Raw genomic sequence first — 20,279 nt, 5'->3', positions numbered from 1 at the left:
TCTTTCGGTGTGAGCTCTGATTTCCCGTATTTTATTGTGATGGTCGCTTCTCCCTATGTAGGTCGGCTTCAACAAAATATTTTCCCATTCGGAGAAGAAAGTTGGTGGTTGAAATTTCGTGAGAGGATCCCGCCGCAACGAAAAACCCTTTGTTTTAATGATGTCCATCCCATACCCTGCATCATGTCCATGACACTTTCCCTGCCCTTCTTCGAACTTTCTCGATGTACTCCGTTAAGCCTATCTGATCAGGATCCCACACCGTGCAGCACTATGCCAAAATAGGATGGACAACCGTAGTGTAGGCGGTCGCTCTAGTAGATTTGTTTCATCTTACAAGTATTCTCCCAGTAGAACGCAGTGTTTGGTTCGCCTGCACCACATTTTGTATCCTTTCTTTCCAATTTAAGTTGTTCATAATGGTAAGTTCTATGTATCTGGTTGACTTCACGGCCTTTCGATTTGGTTAATTTATCGTGTAACCGAAGTTTAACGGATTTCTTTTAACACTCATGATGAATGCCGTCACACATTTCATTCTTTAGGGTCAATTTCCAATTTTCGCACAATACAAAACATCCTATGTAAATCGTTTTGCAATTGGTTTTGATATTCCGATAATGTTAGCAGACAATAAATGACAACACGCCTGTCAAGAGTGTATCTGAGTCGTGTGGATGACTGATAAGAGTATAGTGCTGCGTTTGTGCTGTTAAGGATGAAGGGAAAGGATGAAACTCAGTGGTGAAACATAGCCTAGTCCTGCCGAATAGCAACAAGGACCCGCCGGGCTTAATGTCACTATTCGACGGATGGAACATGATCAGCAGTGTCACACGCCTTCCCTTCATGAGACACTGAGCAGACGTCTGAAATTTTATACAGGACATTTGGCGCAAAGGTGATGATCAGGCTGTAGCGGCACCACAGTTTAAGATAGGACAGAATTAGATTCAGTACAGTATTTACGAGCGCACAAGTTACAGCCAGGTGCAGGCCTGTTGACAGTAAGTTACGCTTACCAGCAGTTGCAAAGTAGAATGGAGGCCACAGGGCCGTCGAATCGCTGAAAAGAGTAAACGCAGCAGTTTGCATGGCGCAAGTTACAGGCAGAAGGGGCCCACTTGCCCAATCTAGGTGTTATGAGTTGCGCATCAACAAAACAGAGGTGCACAGTCGCATATAAATACACTCCTGGAAATGGAAAAAAGAACACATTGACACCGGTGTGTCAGACCCACCATACTTGCTCCGGACACTGCGAGAGGGCTGTACAAGCAATGATCACACGCACGGCACAGCGGACACACCAGGAACCGCGGTGTTGGCCGTCGAATGGCGCTAGCTGCGCAGCATTTGTGCACCGCCGCCGTCAGTGTCAGCCAGTTTGCCGTGGCATACGGAGCTCCATCGCAGTCTTTAACACTGGTAGCATGCCGCGACAGCGTGGACGTGAACCGTATGTGCAGTTGACGGACTTTGAGCGAGGGCGTATAGTGGGCATGCGGGAGGCCGGGTGGACGTACCGCCGAATTGCTCAACACGTGGGGCGTGAGGTCTCCACAGTACATCGATGTTGTCGCCAGTGGTCGGCGGAAGGTGCACGTGCCCGTCGACCTGGGACCGGACCGCAGCGACGCACGGATGCACGCCAAGACCGTAGGATCCTACGCAGTGCCGTAGGGGACCGCACCGCCACTTCCCAGCAAATTAGGTACACTGTTGCTCCTGGGGTATCGGCGAGGACCATTCGCAACCGTCTCCATGAAGCTGGGCTACGGTCCCGCACACCGTTAGGCCGTCTTCCGCTCACGCCCCAACATCGTGCAGCCCGCCTCCAGTGGTGTCGCGACAGGAGTGAATGGAGGGACGAATGGAGACGTGTCGTCTTCAGCGATGAGAGTCGCTTCTGCCTTGGTGCCAATGATGGTCGTATGCGTGTTTGGCGCCGTGCAGGTCAGCGCCACAATCAGGACTGCATACGACCGAGGCACACAGGGCCAACACCCGGCATCATGGTGTGGCCGTACACCACTGGTGATCGTCGAGGGGACACTGAATAGTGCACGGTACATCCAAACCGTCATCGAACCCATCGTTCTACCATTCCTAGACCGGCAAGGGAACTTGCTGTTCCAACAGGACAATGCACGTCCGCATGTATCCCGTGCCACCCAAAACATCCTATCTAAATCGTTTTGCAATTGGTTTTGATATTCCGATAATGTTAGCAGACAATAAATGACAACACGCCTGTCAAGAGTGTATCTGAGTCGTGTGGATGACTGATAAGAGTATAGTGCTGCGTTTGTGCTGTTAAGGATGAAGGGAAAGGATGAAACTCAGTGGTGAAACATAGCCTAGTCCTGCCGAATAGCAACAAGGACCCGCCGGGCTTAATGTCACTATTCTAGAAGGTGTAAGTCAACTACCCTGGCCAGCAAGATCTCCGGATCTGTCCCCCATTGAGCATGTTTGGGACTGGATGAAGCGTCGTCTCACGCGGTCTGCACGTCCAGCACGAACGCTGGTCCAACTGAGGCGCCAGGTGGAAATGGCATGGCAAGCCGTTCCACAGGACTACATCCAGCATCTCTACGATCGTCTCCATGGGAGAATAGCAGCCTGCATTGCTGCGAAAGGTGGATATACACTGTACTAGTGCCGACATTGTGCATGCTCTGTTGCCTGTGTCTATGTGCCTGTGGTTCCGTCAGTGTGATCATGTGATGTATCTGACCCCAGGAATGTGTCAATAAAGTTTCCCCTTCCTGGGACAATGAATTCACGGTGTTCTTATTTCAATTTCCAGGAGTGTAGGTGCCGGTATTCTAACGAGGGGCATACAAGTGTGGCAGCTCTCCTGGACGGCAGGGCGTGTCACACCAACAGCTACGCACAGCAGCAGATGGGGCGCCAGCATTCCAGTCCACGGCAAGTCGTTGGTTCAACCCTCTGAAGCCAACATAAGGTCGATAGCCACTCGACGGCTTGCTACCGCGGACAGTCTCGTTGGCTTCCAACATACTCTGGATGCGTCCCGAGGCGAGGGCAGCAGATTTGGCTGTCTGAACGAAGGCGCTTGTTGTCGCCTGCGATCTTAACTAAGATGGCGAAGAAGCACACAGTGGGCTGCCCTGCAGCTCCCAGTGAGCGGTGCTGAGGCAACAGGGACAAAGGCTGCCGGCTCATCCTGATGTCGTTGAAACACCGCGGTTGTACACGGGTGGCACAGCACAGTACGTTGCATGGGTCGCTGAGGTAGCCATTGCGCGCCAAGCTGTTTTGCATACAGTGAAGTGGCGTCCTCAGCACTGCGGGACACTGTGACGCAGACAGAGGGGACCGCAGCACTGTAGCTGGGAATAATAAAACACTTGAAGATTATGGCCGAGTTTTAATACGGCGCATCCTGACAGCTTCCATGCACGTGCAACATTCCTCCACCCCACACCAACATCTACATTTGGCAGTGACAGCTACGTTTGGTGTCAGAATAGCGGGCATCGTCTGTACAGTACGACTTTTGAGCCCACCACCTGCATTACGGTCACAAAATGTGGTGAGTGTTGACCAATTTTTCTTTTTGAATGTTGGACGTTTTCTTTCTGTGGGTTGTCAGAGTAAGTGTTGTGTGGCTGGTAGCTGTTCTTTATATAAATTATAAACCTTAAGTGTTAGTGTGTTTGGGGCAGTAAGATTTTTTTTCTTCTGGCATTTAATTAATTTTGTATTGGGTTGAGTATTACGTTTTATTTATCTCCTCCTATTACAGCATCGCATAAAATGTAAGATGAGATACTGAGCTGTAGGAAGTCAGTTTATTTTTGTAGTTAAATGTTTTGTTTCTTTGAAATTTTATAGGTTGAAATGGGACTAAATGGGAACGAAAGCAATAGAGTGGCAGAGTCAGGGACGCAAGGTATGTTGGAACCAGAAGCGTTGCGGATTTTGTTGGAAAAGGTAGCACAACTGACAGTGGACAATACACAGTTGAGAAGTGAATTAACATCCAGGAGTGAGCAGGAAACCGTATCTGATCAGTCGTTGTCGCCTAGGGTGCCGCAGCAGAAGATTGATCCAGCAACCACGAGTTTGATTATTCCGTTCTCTCGCAAGACATCTGAGAATGTGCCTTCGTTTTTAGAAGGACTTGGAAACTTCAGCTGTGATGAACAGTTGCTCTGATGAACAGTTGTTACATGTAGCCAACAATATATTAACGGATGAAGCGAAGATATATGTAAGGTGTTTTCAGGCCTTAAGGAAGGCAGGACAGTTTAAGCAGTTGAAGGAGGGGCTTTTACAGAGGTACAAGAAACAGAATAGCGCACAGTACTTTAGCGAGTGGTTGAGTACACTTACGAAGAGACAAGGGGAGACAGCAGAGAAATTTGCTGACAGAATGAGAGAAATTAACGAGTATACTTACGAGTTGGGTCAGAGCGATGAAGCGTGTTCTGATGCAGGAGGCCGAGCAAGGGGCACTTGATGTATTTCTGAGGGGGTTACCGGCGCATATGGCGCGGAAAGTGCGTGAAGGGACTCCAAAAGATTTGTATTCGGCCATTCAGCTGGAAATCCAATGTGAGGAAATGGACGTGACAATGAGGGTACGTGATAGACAAACAGTGTTTACAGTAGGTATAAAATGTTATGAGTGTGGCCGTATGGGACATGTGCAGAGGCAATGTACCCAGTCACAGAGGAATAGTGGAAGGGGTGGAAATCAGCACCGTGGAGGATGGAGAAGTGGAGTTAGTGGAGGTGGATAATCGTTAAACGGCAGGGGGAGCCAAGACCCACCTAAGGGAGCTCCCATTTAATTTCAATGCTATGAATACGTATGCAGAGGTGGAATGTTCAGTGGTAGGATCCATAGGAACTTAAAAGTTTAAAATTTTGTTGGACACAGGGCCACAAGTGTCAATTTAGTGGGATGAAGGAAGTTAGATCCACCACATTATAGGTTGCGTGGAGTGGGGGATAAGGAGGTCACACCTTTGGGGTCAGTGACAGTTGACTTTCACAAAGGGAAAGTCCGATGTGAAGCATGCTTGAAGGTAGTACCATGGCTAAGCGAGGGCTACGACACGATCCTAGGAGTAGATTTCTTGCATCAACATCATGCCAAAATTGACCCCGGACAATGTGAGGCGGGCACGGCTCGTGTTCATGGCATTTATTGTTTGTCATCATCTATTACTGTACTGCCACCTCGTTTTCTTTTTCCATTTACTGTCATCACTAACTCTTTGCCTTATTTGCCTGTGAGCGGCAGCAGCAGCGTGTATCGGTAAGTGCACTGTCGTACCATCTCTGCAGCGACCGGTAGTATTTCCGGTTCGTAGCGTGTCTGGGTAGTCAGTTGGAGACGGACCAGTAGTGCAGTCGAGACACAGCAGCAGTGAAGTCGGGGATGCAGTGCCAGTGAGGTGCCGACAGCCAGCGCACGCCGACCGCTGGCGACACACATGAACTGTCCGACGGAGGGAGATTGGAGCGGGACGACTGTTGGTTGGTCGTCTCATCGGCCGACGTATATTTGGTCCTTTCACCGTTTCTGGGCCTGGCAGTTGGTCGGTTGTCGTGGAGCAGCGAGGAAGTCTCCACGGCGCGTAGAGTGGCCAAGGGTACTGGCAGCGTGCATGCGCGGTCGGAGTGTGTGGTGCTGTTTCCATTGCAACGAGGTCTGTGACTCACCGATCCTGGACATGAAAGTTGAGTTTTGACTTAATCTACCAGGAAGTCGCGACTGTTTACATTGTGTCGTTTGTATTTCGTTGTTTGCTGTTGGGACATTTCCGCGAGCAACAGCGTGTGTTTCAAGTTGGATAATTTTAGCCACCCTCCGATGGAGTTTAACTGTACTCGGTTATTTTGAATTGAAGCGCACCAGAGGAATCTCCTGCCTTGTGGCCATTAACGTTCCGGTTACCTGCCCTGGCCGTTGATGTAAATTCAGGCAGTGTATTTTCCTCATCGTACTGTCGCTATCCAGCACGGTGTTTAGTTTGACAGCTCAATGTATACTTGGTTGTGGGCGCCAATACCTTCTACATGGTTCGATTGAACTCCCTAATGTGTGCTGGTCGGGTGGAACAAAAGTTATCTTGTCAGTGAGACAATTGACTGTCTGTCGGTTGGGTTGTCGTTGGATCGAGACGGTTGGGCCGACTGCCTATCTCACCTAAGCGAGCGTTGGTGTTTGAATTCCAGGCCGATCCTCGGAAACTTCTGAGCGCTGTTGGGTGTACTGCCTATTCTTATGCTGCCGGCCGGAGTGGCCGTGCGGTTCTAGCCGCTACAGTCTGGAGCCGAGCGACGCTACGGTCGCAGGTTCGAATCCTGCCTCGGGCATGGATATGTGTGATGTCCTTAGATTAGTTAGGTTTAAGTAGTTCTAAGTTCTAGGCGACTGATGACCTCACAAGTTAAGTCGCATAGTGCTCAGAGCCATTTGAACCATTTGAACCTTTTCTTATTTGTTCTTGTTGTTTGTATTTGTATGGCTTCTACCAGATTTTTAAAGTAAGGCTGTTTTGCACTTAAGGTGTAAGATTGGGCCTTCAGCCTAATTTAAGGAACTGTTTTAAGGTAAGGTCTTCGCCTTTTAAAAATTTAGTCTTAAGTGATGGGCCTTGAGCCCATTTTTAAATTAAAGTTGTTCTGCTCTCAAGGTGTGAGATTGTTTCGCTCTTCAGCCTAATTGGAAGAACTGATTTAAGATAAGGCCTCCTGCCCTTTAAATTTCTGATTTTGGTTTGAGTCCTAAGTTATTGGCTTTCAGCCGATTTTAAATTAAAGGGGTCTTGCCCTTAAGGCATGAAATTGTATGGCGCATTCAGTTGGTAAATTAATGCTGTGTTTCTTTAAAAAATTCTTGGCTCTTGTAATGTTTGGTCAAATAAATAAAGTTGATGTTCGAGTGTAACTGACAGCCGCTTGTTTTGGCCCCTTTCCACTATTTACACTACCTGTCCTGCCCTGCAGGTTTAGCAGAGCGTCTTCACAACGAAATGTTATTTCAGCTAGGGAAGCTGTTATCGATGCAGTGCTGTCGCGAGGGGCGTTCAATGCAATGAACAAACCAATTGAATGGCGTACATTAGCATTAAGGTTTAATTCGCATGAATGTGTGTCTAGTGACACCGGGAAGTCGCTTTGGGTAAGCGTAGAGTCAAATCTACCTGTGGGTACAGTATGTGTTATTGATCCATTGAAGGATAATGAAGTTTTTGGTCCATTGGTTTGTTTTGTGAAACGTAATATTGTACGTGTACAAGAGGGAAACGACGGGCGAGTAGTCCCCATGAACATGGATAATTTTAGCGCTGTAGACGCGAATTTGGGAAAAGGAGTTTTAGTAGCGAATTTGGATGTACCAGATGACGAAGGCTAGTGTTCGAGAGGTAGACGTAGCGATCAACCACTAACTGCCGATAGAAGTGCATTGCATAACATAGTAAAGCATTTGAAAGGAGGAGGAAAAGAGCATATGGAAGAACTGTTGTGGAAATTTAAGGATTCGTTTTTTCCGCGAGGGCCGTTTCCAGAAACTCCATTAGTTTAACATAGGATACCAACAGGGAACGAAGCACCGGCTTACCATAAACCATACACAATACCGAGGTATTTGCAGCCGATTGTGGAGGATTTCATTGAGCAGCAGCTTGCGGACCGATTATGGAGCATAGTAATAGTTGCTGGGGAGCAGGCACTGTCGTTGTGCCTAAAAGATCAATGGATGAAACTAAGAAATATAGGTACTGTTGTGACTACCGATACCTCAATAATAAGACAGTAACGGACGCATACCCCATTCCAAACATATCGGAGACTTTGGATCACTTAGGGCAGTGCCAGTACTTTTGTACGATGGATTTGACAAGTGGTTATCATCAGTTAAATGTGGCTCCAGAGGATCGTCCAAAAACTGCTTTCTCTACTTCTGGACGCCATTATCAGTACATCAGAATGCCATTCGGTTTGGAAAACGATAAGGCAACGTTTCAGAGGCTGCCAGCGTGTGTGTTGAGGGGTTTGAAACCACGGCAGTGTCTTGTCTATTTGGATGACATTATGGTGTTTTCAAGTAGTATGGAGCAGCATAGACAGTGGTTAAGGGAAGTCTTTATGAGTTTAAGAGCAGCTCGTTCGACGTTGAGCCTGGAGAAGCGTCATTTTGCATTGGAAGAAGTGAAATATTTAGGTCATATCATCAATAAGGACGAAGTGCAAACAGATCCGAGGTTGGTACAGGCTGTAAGGGATTTTGGGAGCCCAAAACAGTTAATGAAGTGCAATCACTCGCCGGAAATTGCATTTTGTATCAATTCATGAAGGGTTTTGCAGATTTAGCACAGCCATTGACATGATTGTTATGGAAGGGTGTGAAATTTGAGTGGACAGAAGAGTGTCAGAAAGTATTTGACAAACAGAAAGAAGTGTTAACATCAAGTCCGGTTTTTGTGTTTCCAGATTTTGAAAAGGAATTTATTCTAGCATGCGATGTATCAAATCGAGCATTAGGGTGTGTTCTTAGTCAGGAAATCGATGTGAAAGAACATCCTGTAACCTATGTGCTTAGCGTAATCTATGGAAAAATATATTTTAAATGTTATTTATATGGGAGAAGATTTCGGGTAGTGACAGATCATGCTTCGTCGAAGTGGTTGTTGGGGTTGAAGGATCCATCTACTAGATTCACTAGGTGGGCTGTGAGGCTTAGTGAATTCGACTACGAGGTGGTGCACAAGCCTGGGTAGAAGCACGGTAATCCGGATGAACTGAGTAGAAAGGTGGCAAAAGTAGAAGTCATAGGTTATGACCTAGCAGATTGGCAAGAATTACAGGATGCTGATAACGATTGTAAATTGTGTCAGACACAGCCACAATTTAATATGTACGACGGTCTTCTATGCAGAGAAACGAAGTTGGGTCCAAGGGTAGTAGTACCAGCGAAGCTGAGAGATGAGGTTTTAAAAGAAGCGCATGATCTGGTCATGGTAGGGTAGAGCGACGAATAGGAGAGTGGCATAGAGGCATTGGTGGAGAGGTAGGAAAGTAGTTAAGGATCAGTTTGTCAAGAATTGTATACCATGTGCGCAGAGAGCAGATTTGTGTCGGGAACGGATACAGCTACAACAATTGCCAGAAGCGACATGTCCGTTTTCTGTGTTGGGAATTGATGCCTTAGGACCTTTCAGTCGAACACCATCGGGCAACAGATTCGTTCTGACAATAATAGACCATTTTTTCGAGGTATGTGTGGAAATGGTGGCTATGCCAAATCACCAGGCAGCAATGGTCGTGCAAGCGTTAATAAACAACTGGATTTTGAAGTTTGGCGTACAGGAGACAATAATTACTGACCAAGGGACCAACTTCATGTCGGATTTAATGAAGGAACTGTGTAAATTTTTGAACATAAAGAAGTTGAGGATGAGTGCTTTGCATATACAGGCGAATGGAAGGACAGTATGGGTACACTCAACAATCGGGAAGATGCTGAGTTTTTATGTGGATTCTCATCACCATCAGTGGGACGAGTATTTGAAGCACACTGTATGTGCATACAATACAAAAATCTATGCCAACATCTGTTTGTCTCCGTTTGAGGTAGTGTACAGGCAAAAAATGCCATCACCTTTTGATTTAAAGAAACCACAGGATGGAAGAACCGGTAAATCTGTAGGTCAATTCGCAAAAACAATTGAGGACGTTTGGAAACAGGTACAAAAGGCGAATACGAAGGCTTTGTAAATGCAAAAAGACGCAGTGAAGTGGAAACGGAGTTTGCCACAGTGGGGCAGTGGGTAATGCTATCCAGCCCCTGTATGCCAAAAGAGAAAACGAAGAAGTTCGTCATGAGGTATCAAGGGCCATACCAAGTAGTTGAAACCACATCCCCCATTAATGTTAAGTTTCAGCCGCCAACTAGAACAACGATAGTACATGTTGGACGGTTGCAGCCATATAACGGTTGTCTGGATGTCATTCCAGTCATGTCACAGGATGGGAAGAAGAAGAAAGAGAGAGTAGAGGGAGGTGTTAAGCGCAGGGAAAACCAGGAAGATAGAGCACAGCATGATGTACCATATGCTTTGCGATCCAGAAAGTAGTAGAGTATTTGCAGTTTTTTGTTATCTTGTTACGTATCATTGGGTTGGTGTAGATTAATTAGGCATTGCACTTCATATGTTGTATGAATTTTCGAGTATTGTGAGCCTGCTGGGGGTAGCAGTCTTTTTGAAGAGGGAGGAAGAGTTATGGTGATCCCTGTGAAGTGGGGAGCGTTGAGCAAGTTTGTAGAAGTAAAAACTGAGGAGGTATTGCTGATCACAGCAGTTAACAGCCAGTACGCTGAGATGGTAAGGGAGGAATTACGGAGCTTCCATAGAGGCAAGGTAATGGTATGTCCAGCCAGGGTGATAAGCACCAATCCAGAAACACGCACGGTGCAGTTGTTTTTAGCCAAGAGGAAAGAAATCGACTGTCCAAGGGACATCGTGGAGCCAAAATTGAATTTTCGACGGGTTGGGATGCATTGGATCTTCTCCACCTACGAAAATTTGATAGTAGTTGCAAGTTGTTTTGAGCAGGGAGTATTTGCAGAAGCGCAACATATAGAGTTCTAGGGGAGCGTTATTTTAATCAATGGAACTGCGTGTAACATAATAGGAGCAACCTTCCATCTGCCAGCGTTAATTTCAGGAGTCACACAATTGAATGTTACACAGCCTCAGCTGTACTGTCCAGAAGCAACTTTAGAGTTTTTACCAAGGCAGAATCTGACCTTGTCAAATCAGACTCTGGAGTCAGGTCTGTTGAGATCCATAAACTACTTCATTCCAGAGCAAGAGGGGCGCATATCAGCCAAACAGCCTGTGTAGCATGTCACTCAATACAGAAAAGGGCAACGACAAGTAACGATCGTTTTGCGCACCTCTGTGTAAATGCCATCGCAGCCTTGTTGTGTGTTGTTTTCATTCTCATAAGGTGGAGTGCCAATTCCAAGAGGAAACTGACGGTAGTCCAATTCCCAGCGGATTGGATACCGAGGGCATAAGACGGGTAGGTAAGTGGCTGATCAAGCATTAAGTGGAGTGCTCATCCAGTAAGGAATTTTTACGTTTTGTCTCATGTCATGTGTTTTAAGAGGACTAGACCACATCTAAGTTTTCTAATAGGAGTAGTAGTATATATGTCATAAGTACATGCCGACCCAAACAAGTTTAAGAGCAGTTAGAGGTCGACCCAGGGACGGGGTCTTTCGGAAGGGGGGAATAATGTAGAGGCACCACCGTTTAAGATAGGAAAGAGATAGATTCGGTACAATATTTCTGAGCACACAAGTTACAACCAGGTGCGGGCCTGTTGAGAGTAAGTTACAGTAACCAGAGATTCCGAAGTATAATGGGGGCCACAGGGCCGTCGAACCACTGAAAAGAGTAAATGCAGCAGTTTGCATGGCGCAAGTTAGAGGCAGAAGGGGCCCACTTGCCCAACCTAGGTGTTATGAGTACGTAACTTGGAGTGACGCATTAGAAAAACTGAGGCACACGGCCACATATAAGTAGGTGCCGGTTTTCTAATGAGGCGCATTCAAGTGTGGCAACTCTCCTAGTCGGTGGGGCATGTCACACCACCGGCTACACACAGCAGCAGATGGGGCGCCAGTATTTCAGTCCACAGCAGGTCACTGGTTCGATCCTCTGAGGCCAATGAGGGGTCTGTAGCCAGCCAGGGGTGGGCCACTCGATGGCTCGCTACTGTGGGCAGTCTTGTTGGTTCCCAACGCATGCTAGAGGCATCCCAAGACGAGGGCCGCAGATTTGGCTGTCGGATCGCAGGCACTTGTTGTCACCTGCGATCTTAACTACGACAGTGAAGAAGCATACAGTAGGCTGCCCTGCGGCTCCCAGTGATGAAGGTCGCTGAGTCAGCTGCCGGCGCATCCTAACGTAATCCAAACACCGCAGCTGTACATGGCCGGCACGCCGCAGTACATTGCATGGGTTGCTGAGGTAGCCATTCTGCGCCAAGCTTTTTTGCAAACAGTGAAGTGTCGTCCTAGGCATCGCAGGACACTGTAACACAGACAGAGGGGAAACGTGGCACTGTAGCTGGGAATAATAAAACATTTGAAGATCATGACCGAGTTTTAATACGGCGCATCCTGACAGTTTCCATCCACATCCAACAATCCTCCACAGTGCGCCAACATCTACAATTTGCAGTGTCACCTACAAGTATCATTACGTCGCCATCACTCCTCCCCTCGCCCGCCAAATACTGGCAGTGAAAGTTTTCCAAAGCCAGCATTCGAACCGGCTTACTTCCGAGTCGAGAGGAGTTAGCGACCTCGGCTACTGAAGTATGTTAGAAAATCTTTGAACAAGGAATATGGTTAACATACAAATGTGTTCTTAAAAATTAAATGTGAAAGTACAAAATGAAGTCGTATTAGACAAGAAGGGCGAAACAAGGGATAGGCGTTAACTTCTTATGAACAGAAGATGGATTTAGATGTGCAAGATTGTTGGAAAATGCAGCAGAGAGGGAAACGTAATGCGTGGAACAGATTATAATATCTGACACGGATTACTGAACATGTATAAGACAAACGTATAAAGCGTCCGGCACAATATATCTAAAATGTGGAGGACGGCAACAGGTGAATGGAAGGATGACAAAAAAGCTACGAGGTGATCTAACAGTACTAGCTACTGGTTGATGTTAAGGGGTTCGAGATGTATAAAATAAACCTACTGTATATTCATGACAAAACCGGCGGAACTGCCATCTAAATTCCGACTTTATCGCAGCTGCATGGTTCCTAAGACGCTCCGGCACAGGTGGTTACCTGAAGCACGTAACCCAGGCACAAGAATCCACCGAGGGGCTAAATCAGAAAGAGAGGAAGATAGAGGGGTAGGTGGCAGGAACATTTCGCTCTACATTCGCTCCCAATGACGGACCAGTTTTGAGATTTCGCAGTATTGGATACACTTTCCATTATTCTTTCTTTTTACTAATGTTGAATTAATAAAGAATGAGGTTCAGCATTGGTCGTCGATGCACAAATCTCTGTTTCTGTTGCTAATCGATTTCAGTAACTGCGTGATAGTCATCAGTGCTAGTATTAAAGCCCAGTGGAATCATAAATATAAGCAGTAAAATTGAAATATCTGCACATGTCAGTGAAGAGTACTTGTCATTGACCTGTGCAGATACTGCAATTTTACTGCTTGTATTTATGATTCCACAGGGCTTTAATACTAATACCGATGATGATCACGTAGTGACAAACTGATCTGCAACGTAAATAAAGCTTTCTGTTTCAACGAGCAATGCCAAACTTCATTTTTGTTATTAATGCTGGTGGGGTGGTCGCGGTGCAGGCAACTCCTGATGTAGTCCCCATCCAAAATAACATTGAATTGATAGGTCTATCTGTCTGTTTGGCGGCATTTTGAGAGTTTCGTTTGCGAAGACATTTTTTTCAGAACGGGGAGAAAGGGGGAGGACGGGATAACAACTGCCCTCCCCTCCCCCTCGGTAGGTATGCCAGGCAGGTACAGTAATGTTATGATTCTGGGCAAGAGATATGGTGAAATATTGTAAACTTACAAATGGTGATGCAGCTATGAGGTTAACGAGAGGAAAATTACTGTGAGCAAATTTAATATAAATTTCATGGCCCAATGGAGAAAGCATGAGACTGACAATGCGTTTCCACTGAACTCCTAGGTGATTCTCTATCTATAGAAAGCATACTTCTGTTTTCAATGGTAAGTAATAAGATGTTTGCACAAAACAAAGGTCGTTCCTTACTGAATGGAGACAGCAAATGGGCATCATTTTCGAACTATCTTACCTAAACAGAGCATGATATCAACATTATAGAAGTTACAGGGGTGGAAACACCAAAAACACAACACATTACCGTGATTAACATGGTCTAGGAAAATCTTTCCCATTCAAAACCCAGTTCTCTTGGAAGGGTTTAATATAGATCCTATATATTTTTCAAGGTAATCTTATACCGCTCTTATTGTAAAGACAGCGACAAGTTCAGGAAACGATGATGGATGTGGATATCGATCATGCAGCCTTCACTCAGAAGTAGAGGGGGACGAGGAGATTAGCGTTTAACGTCCCGTCGACAACGAGGTCATTAGAGCACAAGCTCGGATTGGAGAAAGACGGAGAAAGAAAGCACCCGTGCCATTTCGAAGAAACCATCCCGGCATTTGTCTGAAGCGATCACCGAAAACCTGAATCAGGACGAACGGACGCGGGTTTGAACTGTCGTTCTCCGGAGTGCGAGTAGAGTGTGCTAGCCACTGCGCTATCGAACACGGTCCGAAGTATACCACAATGGCTGAATAATATTGAGACCAAGTGACGGTGAGACCAGAGAAGAGGCGATAATTCATTTTCGTGCTCACCAAACCAGTCCTGGACGGTGCGAGCTGTGCAAACAGGGGCTCTGTCGTCTTGGAAAACGCCATAACCGTTGCGGAACAAACACTGTATAACGTTACAGACCTGATCAACCAAAATCCTTGGCAGTAATGCAGCCTTGCAGGATAACCATGGGATTCGTGTAATACCAAAATGTGACCGCCCAGATCATCACCGCCGGCCGTTGTGGCCGAGCGGTTCTAGGTGCTTCAATCCGGAACCGCGCTGCTGCTATGGTCGCAGGTTCGAATCCTGCCTCGGGCGTGCATGTGTGTAATGTCCTTAGGTTAGTTAGGTTTAAGTAGTTCTAAGTCTAGGGGACTGATGACCTCAGATGTTAAGTCCCATAGTGCTCAGAGCCATTTGAACCAGATCATCACCGTACCCCTGTCATCTTTCTCTTTTGGGGCGAAAACTCTGGTAGAAGTTAGTAATTGTGAGAAACAAGACTCAATCAACCAGAAGACTTTCGTCCATGATTTCACAGTTCAGGCTTTGTCGTTTCGGCACCATATCATTCTGTCCCGGACATTTTTATCACGGATGACTAGTTTTAGAATTACAACCGACCTGGAATTCCCTGTTTGTGGAGCTTCCCTCGTGTTGCTTCCGTATTGACAGGTTTGCGAGTGTGACCTTTAGGTCTGCAGTGACTTTTGCAGGTGTCTCCTCTTATTTATCGTCACAATCCTCTTCAATGACCATCCGTCACAATGACTCAACACGCACAGTCATCTACGTTGTGACTTAGCGAATTATGTTTTTGCTCTTCCCTGTATCCCACATAAATTTTCGTTGCGATGTTTCCTGAAACGCCTAACACTTCAACTACGTAGGTTATAGAACCACCCATAATACTAGCAACAACCAGCTGCCACTTTGGGATTCACTTATCCTCTGCATAACGCACAACTACTCAGAACACTGTTCTGACCACGACCAACACTTGCAACGTATTGAGGACATCGCACATATGCCGTATGAGGGACTAATACAACAGCGCAAGCTGCACGGTTGGCTAACATCTGCATCTACGCTCAAGCATGCGTTTCCCATGGTGTTTCCACATTTTTCCACCACTTGCATACCTTTTTTTTCATTCCATTTCGTAACTTTAAATCAGAAGTCGACACCATAAGGGCAATAGACACAGTGTTATTAAAGAACGAGAGCAGGACGTCCTTTTCAGCTTCGTGTACGCAGCAGCAAAAGGAAGCAAACGTAAGTGAATTAGTGTTCGCAGACATTTGGCCTATGTTCGCTTTCATTTCGATGTATCTGCGAACAAGCTTCTGTACAGGAGAGAACGAAAGGAAACGAGATTTAAATGAACTACACTACTGGCCATTAAAATTGCTACACCAAGAAGAAATGCAGATGACAAACGGGAATTCATTGGACAAATATATTATACTAGAACTAACATGTGATTACATTTTCACGCGATTTGGGTGAATAGATCCTGAGAAATCAGTAGCCCAGAACAACCACCTCTGGCAGTAATAACGGCCTTGACACGCCTGGGCATTGAGTCAGAGCTTGGATGGCGTGTACAGGTACAGCTGCCCATGCAGCTTCAACACGATACCACAGTTCATCAAGAGTAGTGACTGGTGTATTGTCACGTGCCAGTTGCTCGCGCCACCATTGACCAGACGTTTTCAATTGGTGATAGATCTGGAGAATGTGCTGGTCACGGCAGCACTCGAACATTTTCTGTATCCAGAAAGGCCCGTACAGGACCTGCAACATGCGGTCGTGCATTATCCTGCTGAAATGTAGGTTTTCGCAGGGATCGAATGAAGGGTAGAGCCACGGGTCGTAAAAAATCTGAAATGTAACGTCCGCTTTTCAAAGTCCCGTCAATGCGAACAAGAGGTCACCGAGACGTGTAACCAACGGCACCCCATACCATTACGCCGGGTGATACGCCAGTATGGCGATGACGAATACACGCTTCGAATGTGCGTTCACCTCGATGTCGCCAAACACGGATGCGACCATCATGATGCTGTAAACAGTACCTGGATTCATCCGAAACAATGACATTTTGCCATTCGTGCACCCAGGTTCGTCGTTGAGTACACCATCGCAGGCGCTCCTGTCTGCGATGCAGCGTCAAGTGTAACCGCAGTCACGGTGTCCAAGCTGATAGTCCATGCTGCTGCAAACGTCGGCGAACTGATGGTGCAGACGGTTGTAGTCTTGCAAACGTCCCCGTCTGTTGACTCAGGGATCGAGACGTGGCTGCACGATCCGTTACAGCCATGCGGATAAGATGCCTGTCATGTCGACTGCTAGTGATAAGAAGCCGTTGGGATCCAGCACGGCGTTCCATATTACCCTGTTGAACCCACTGGTTCCATGTTCTGCTAACGGTCATTGGATCTCGACCAACACGAGCAGCAGTGTCGCGATGCGATAAACCGCAATCGCGATAAGCTACAATCCGACCTTTATGGAAGTCGGCAACGTGATGGTACGCATTTCTCCTCCTTACACGAGGCATCACAACGTTTCACCAGGCAACGCCGGTCAAATGCTGTTTGTGTATGAGAAATCAGTTGGAAACTTTTCTCATGTCAGCAGGTTGTGGGTGTGCCACCGGCGCCAACCTTGTGTGAATGCCCTGAAAAGCTTATTATTTGCATATCACAGCATCTTCTTCCTGTCGGATAAATTTCGGGTCTGTAGCACGTCATCTTCGTGGTGTAGCAATTTTAATGACCAGTAGTGTATATTCTATCAACAGCAGAAGTGTTTACCAAGACGTGAGCACAGTCAGTAGTGGCCGACTCAGAATCCTGCACGGCTGCCCGCCGCACAGCACTGCACTTCCTCAGCTGAGGCGGCAGCACTGCCGGCCCGCAGCACTGGGCTGCTCAGCTCGCCGCAACCCACCGCACTCGATGGGCTGGGCCGCCTATCAATCATACAGAAAGCTAAACTCTGTCCGAACAGGCCACGAAGGCCCAACGCTACCGACCGGCCACCGTGTCATCCTCAGCCCACAGGCATCACTGGATGTGGATATGGAGGGGCATGTGGTCAGCACACCGCTCTCCCGGCCGTAGGTCAGTTTACGAGACCGGAGCCGCTACTTCTCAATCACGTAGCTCCTCAGTTTGCCTCACAAGGGCTGAGTGCACCCCGCTTGCCAACAGCGCTCGGCAGACCGGATGGTCACCCATTTGAGTTCTATCCCAGCCCGAAAGCGCTTAACTTCGGCGAAATGACGGGAACCGGTTGAAACTTCTGTATTTAAATGAGTGTTTCTGTACTTAAATGTCAGAATTACTGAGAAGACGAAACTTCTACGTTATTTGATTCTGAAACAGCTGAGTAGCCGGCGGGTGTGGCCGTGCGGTTCTAGCCGCTTCTGTCTGGACCCGCGTGACCGCTCCGGTCGCAGGTTCGAATCCTGCCTCTGGCATGGATGTGTGTGACGTCCTTAGGTTAGTTAGGTTTAAGTAGTTCTAAGTTCTAGCGAACTGATGACCATAGATGTTAAGTCCCATAGTGCTCAGAGCCATTTGAACCATTTTTTTGAACTTACCTCACAAAAATCTTCATTACGCGAACTACTGTAAAACATCGAGCGTCAATACTGCCAGCTAAATAAAAGATTTTAAGTACTAAAGCCACTAACTACTAATAGGCATGTGGCTAGCAAAGGAAAGATTTTGTTTAAAACCAAATAATGTATTTTTTTTTTTTTTTTACCTTAATAATGTGACATCCAGTTCAGACACGAATGTAAATCGCCATTGACATCTAGTACAAAGGTATACGATCATGAATAATATTCAATCTCCAAGTCGAACATCTACAGATAGTTAGCCTACGCTAACACTTTAGACCTCTACCCTCCATCAATGGTAACTTCTCACATCTAACATCCATCACTGCTGGCTGTTCACCTCCAACTGCCCAACAGGACTTTCCATCGCTGCTGACGACTAACTTCCAACTGCCCAACACTACTGGCGAATACCTTCCAACAACCAGTCCAACCAGCCACAGAGTCTCTTACAAGGAAAGCGCAGTCAAAGGTCTAATGCAGAGCGCTATACACAATACATCCCGCGCTGAGTACCAGCCTCTACCACCCGAGACTTGCTGTCATCTCCTCTCAGTGAGAGATTTTCCTATATACTATAAAAAGCTTTTAGCACGAAACTGATGTGGCCAAAATAGTTTATTCGTTCAAAAAAATTGATTTTAAATTATGCTCAACAACGTATCAGAAGTAATTTTTTTGAAATACTGTTTGCCGCTAAAATGTACACATGCAGTTGCCAATACATCTCGTTAAACACGTGTGTTTACACTTCGAATAGCTTCATTTCAAGCAAAATGACAGATTGTATTCACATAAACTTCTCGACCATTAGACATGTAAATTAGATTTCATCACATCCAGTTCGAAAACTGGCTGACTAGCATAATGAAATGTATTGACACTGGCAGTACATGTACCTGCCCAAAAGAAACATTGTTTATTCTGTTCGGTCTAACAAACAAAAATAACAACAAAACTCCTGAGAGCTGATGCAACTACATAAAGTATGGACTGGACATCTAATTTTGCTGAGAAGCGGGTTATTCTCATGTCAAACTATTTTGTTTCGTGCTAAAGAATAACTGCGTATGTCATTAAGCCAACTCCAAAGTACTATTTCATGTCAACAGATTATTTAAATTAAGCCTTCTCGTCTTAAACGATTGTCACTGTACTAACATCGAAATATGATTACTTGGTGTGCCTGTTGGCATAATAGGTTTTGTGGGTACTTTTCCACAAGTCGCTGCTGTGTCGACTAATCTCTGAGTCAGATCCAAGAATGCTTCACCTCCAATAGCTTCATAAGATCTCAAATAATAATTCACAAACAGAGGATTCGTTTGTTTGGCTGCAATAAACCAACACTAATTTGAGAATAGTTTGCATAAATGAAAGCTACAAGACAAACAGATACAATAATCGACAATCGATTTAGAGAGAACATAAAACAAATCGTGGTGTGGAAAACATTTACAATATATTCCTTCATTCATTTTCTCTGATACTGGAGTTGTTATGAGGAAAGAGAAGAGGATGATCGTTGTCCAGATCCAGAAGTTACCATCGTGCACTTAGAATTAAACTTGCAGGACTAAAATTTCTCTCTGATGCAAAGCTGGATGACTCTAAACATGAAATTTTTCTAAATATCCTCTGGAGAGTCGGAACCATTGTCCATTTTCATTCCAGTCATAAGCTACATTTTCGTCCAGTTCTGCTTTAAGTATCCACCTAACTCATCTGTGGTATTGTCATCAATGTCTGCCCACAAGACAAACTTCCGTAATTTTGTTCGTGGTGTAAAACATAGACTTCTAATATACCGTTTGGCATATCATCAACGTGTAAAAGTACTACTGGGGAGAAAAAAATGTTCCGTTCTTGAATATATTTGAATTATTTTCCAAAATTTGAGGACTTCGTCAAGGTTGCTTTCAGATTCTACGTGGACAGTCTGAGAAACAGTTCACGTATATGTGGATATTATTTAGGTGAGAATATACCTGTGATTGGCTCTTTTCTGCGGCGGAATTTAGTTTTATGTGGCAGACGGCGCTTCACGAAGAAGCGTCCTTTTATGAATGGTCTGTCGAAATCATTTTTGTAGTAGTTACTGAACTGTATGCGTTACCTCTCCCATTGCTTAACACCTTGAAGATTCACACAACAGTTTGAGATGGCGCAATGGTCCCCACGGGAAAGTAGCTAGCTCTAGGTGGCTTTTCCTCTATATAATCTTCGA

The sequence above is a fragment of the Schistocerca americana genome, chromosome 6 (assembly GCF_021461395.2).
Source record: "Schistocerca americana isolate TAMUIC-IGC-003095 chromosome 6, iqSchAmer2.1, whole genome shotgun sequence".
NCBI lineage: Eukaryota > Metazoa > Arthropoda > Insecta > Orthoptera > Acrididae > Schistocerca > Schistocerca americana.
Note: the sequence above shows the minus strand (reverse complement) of the source record.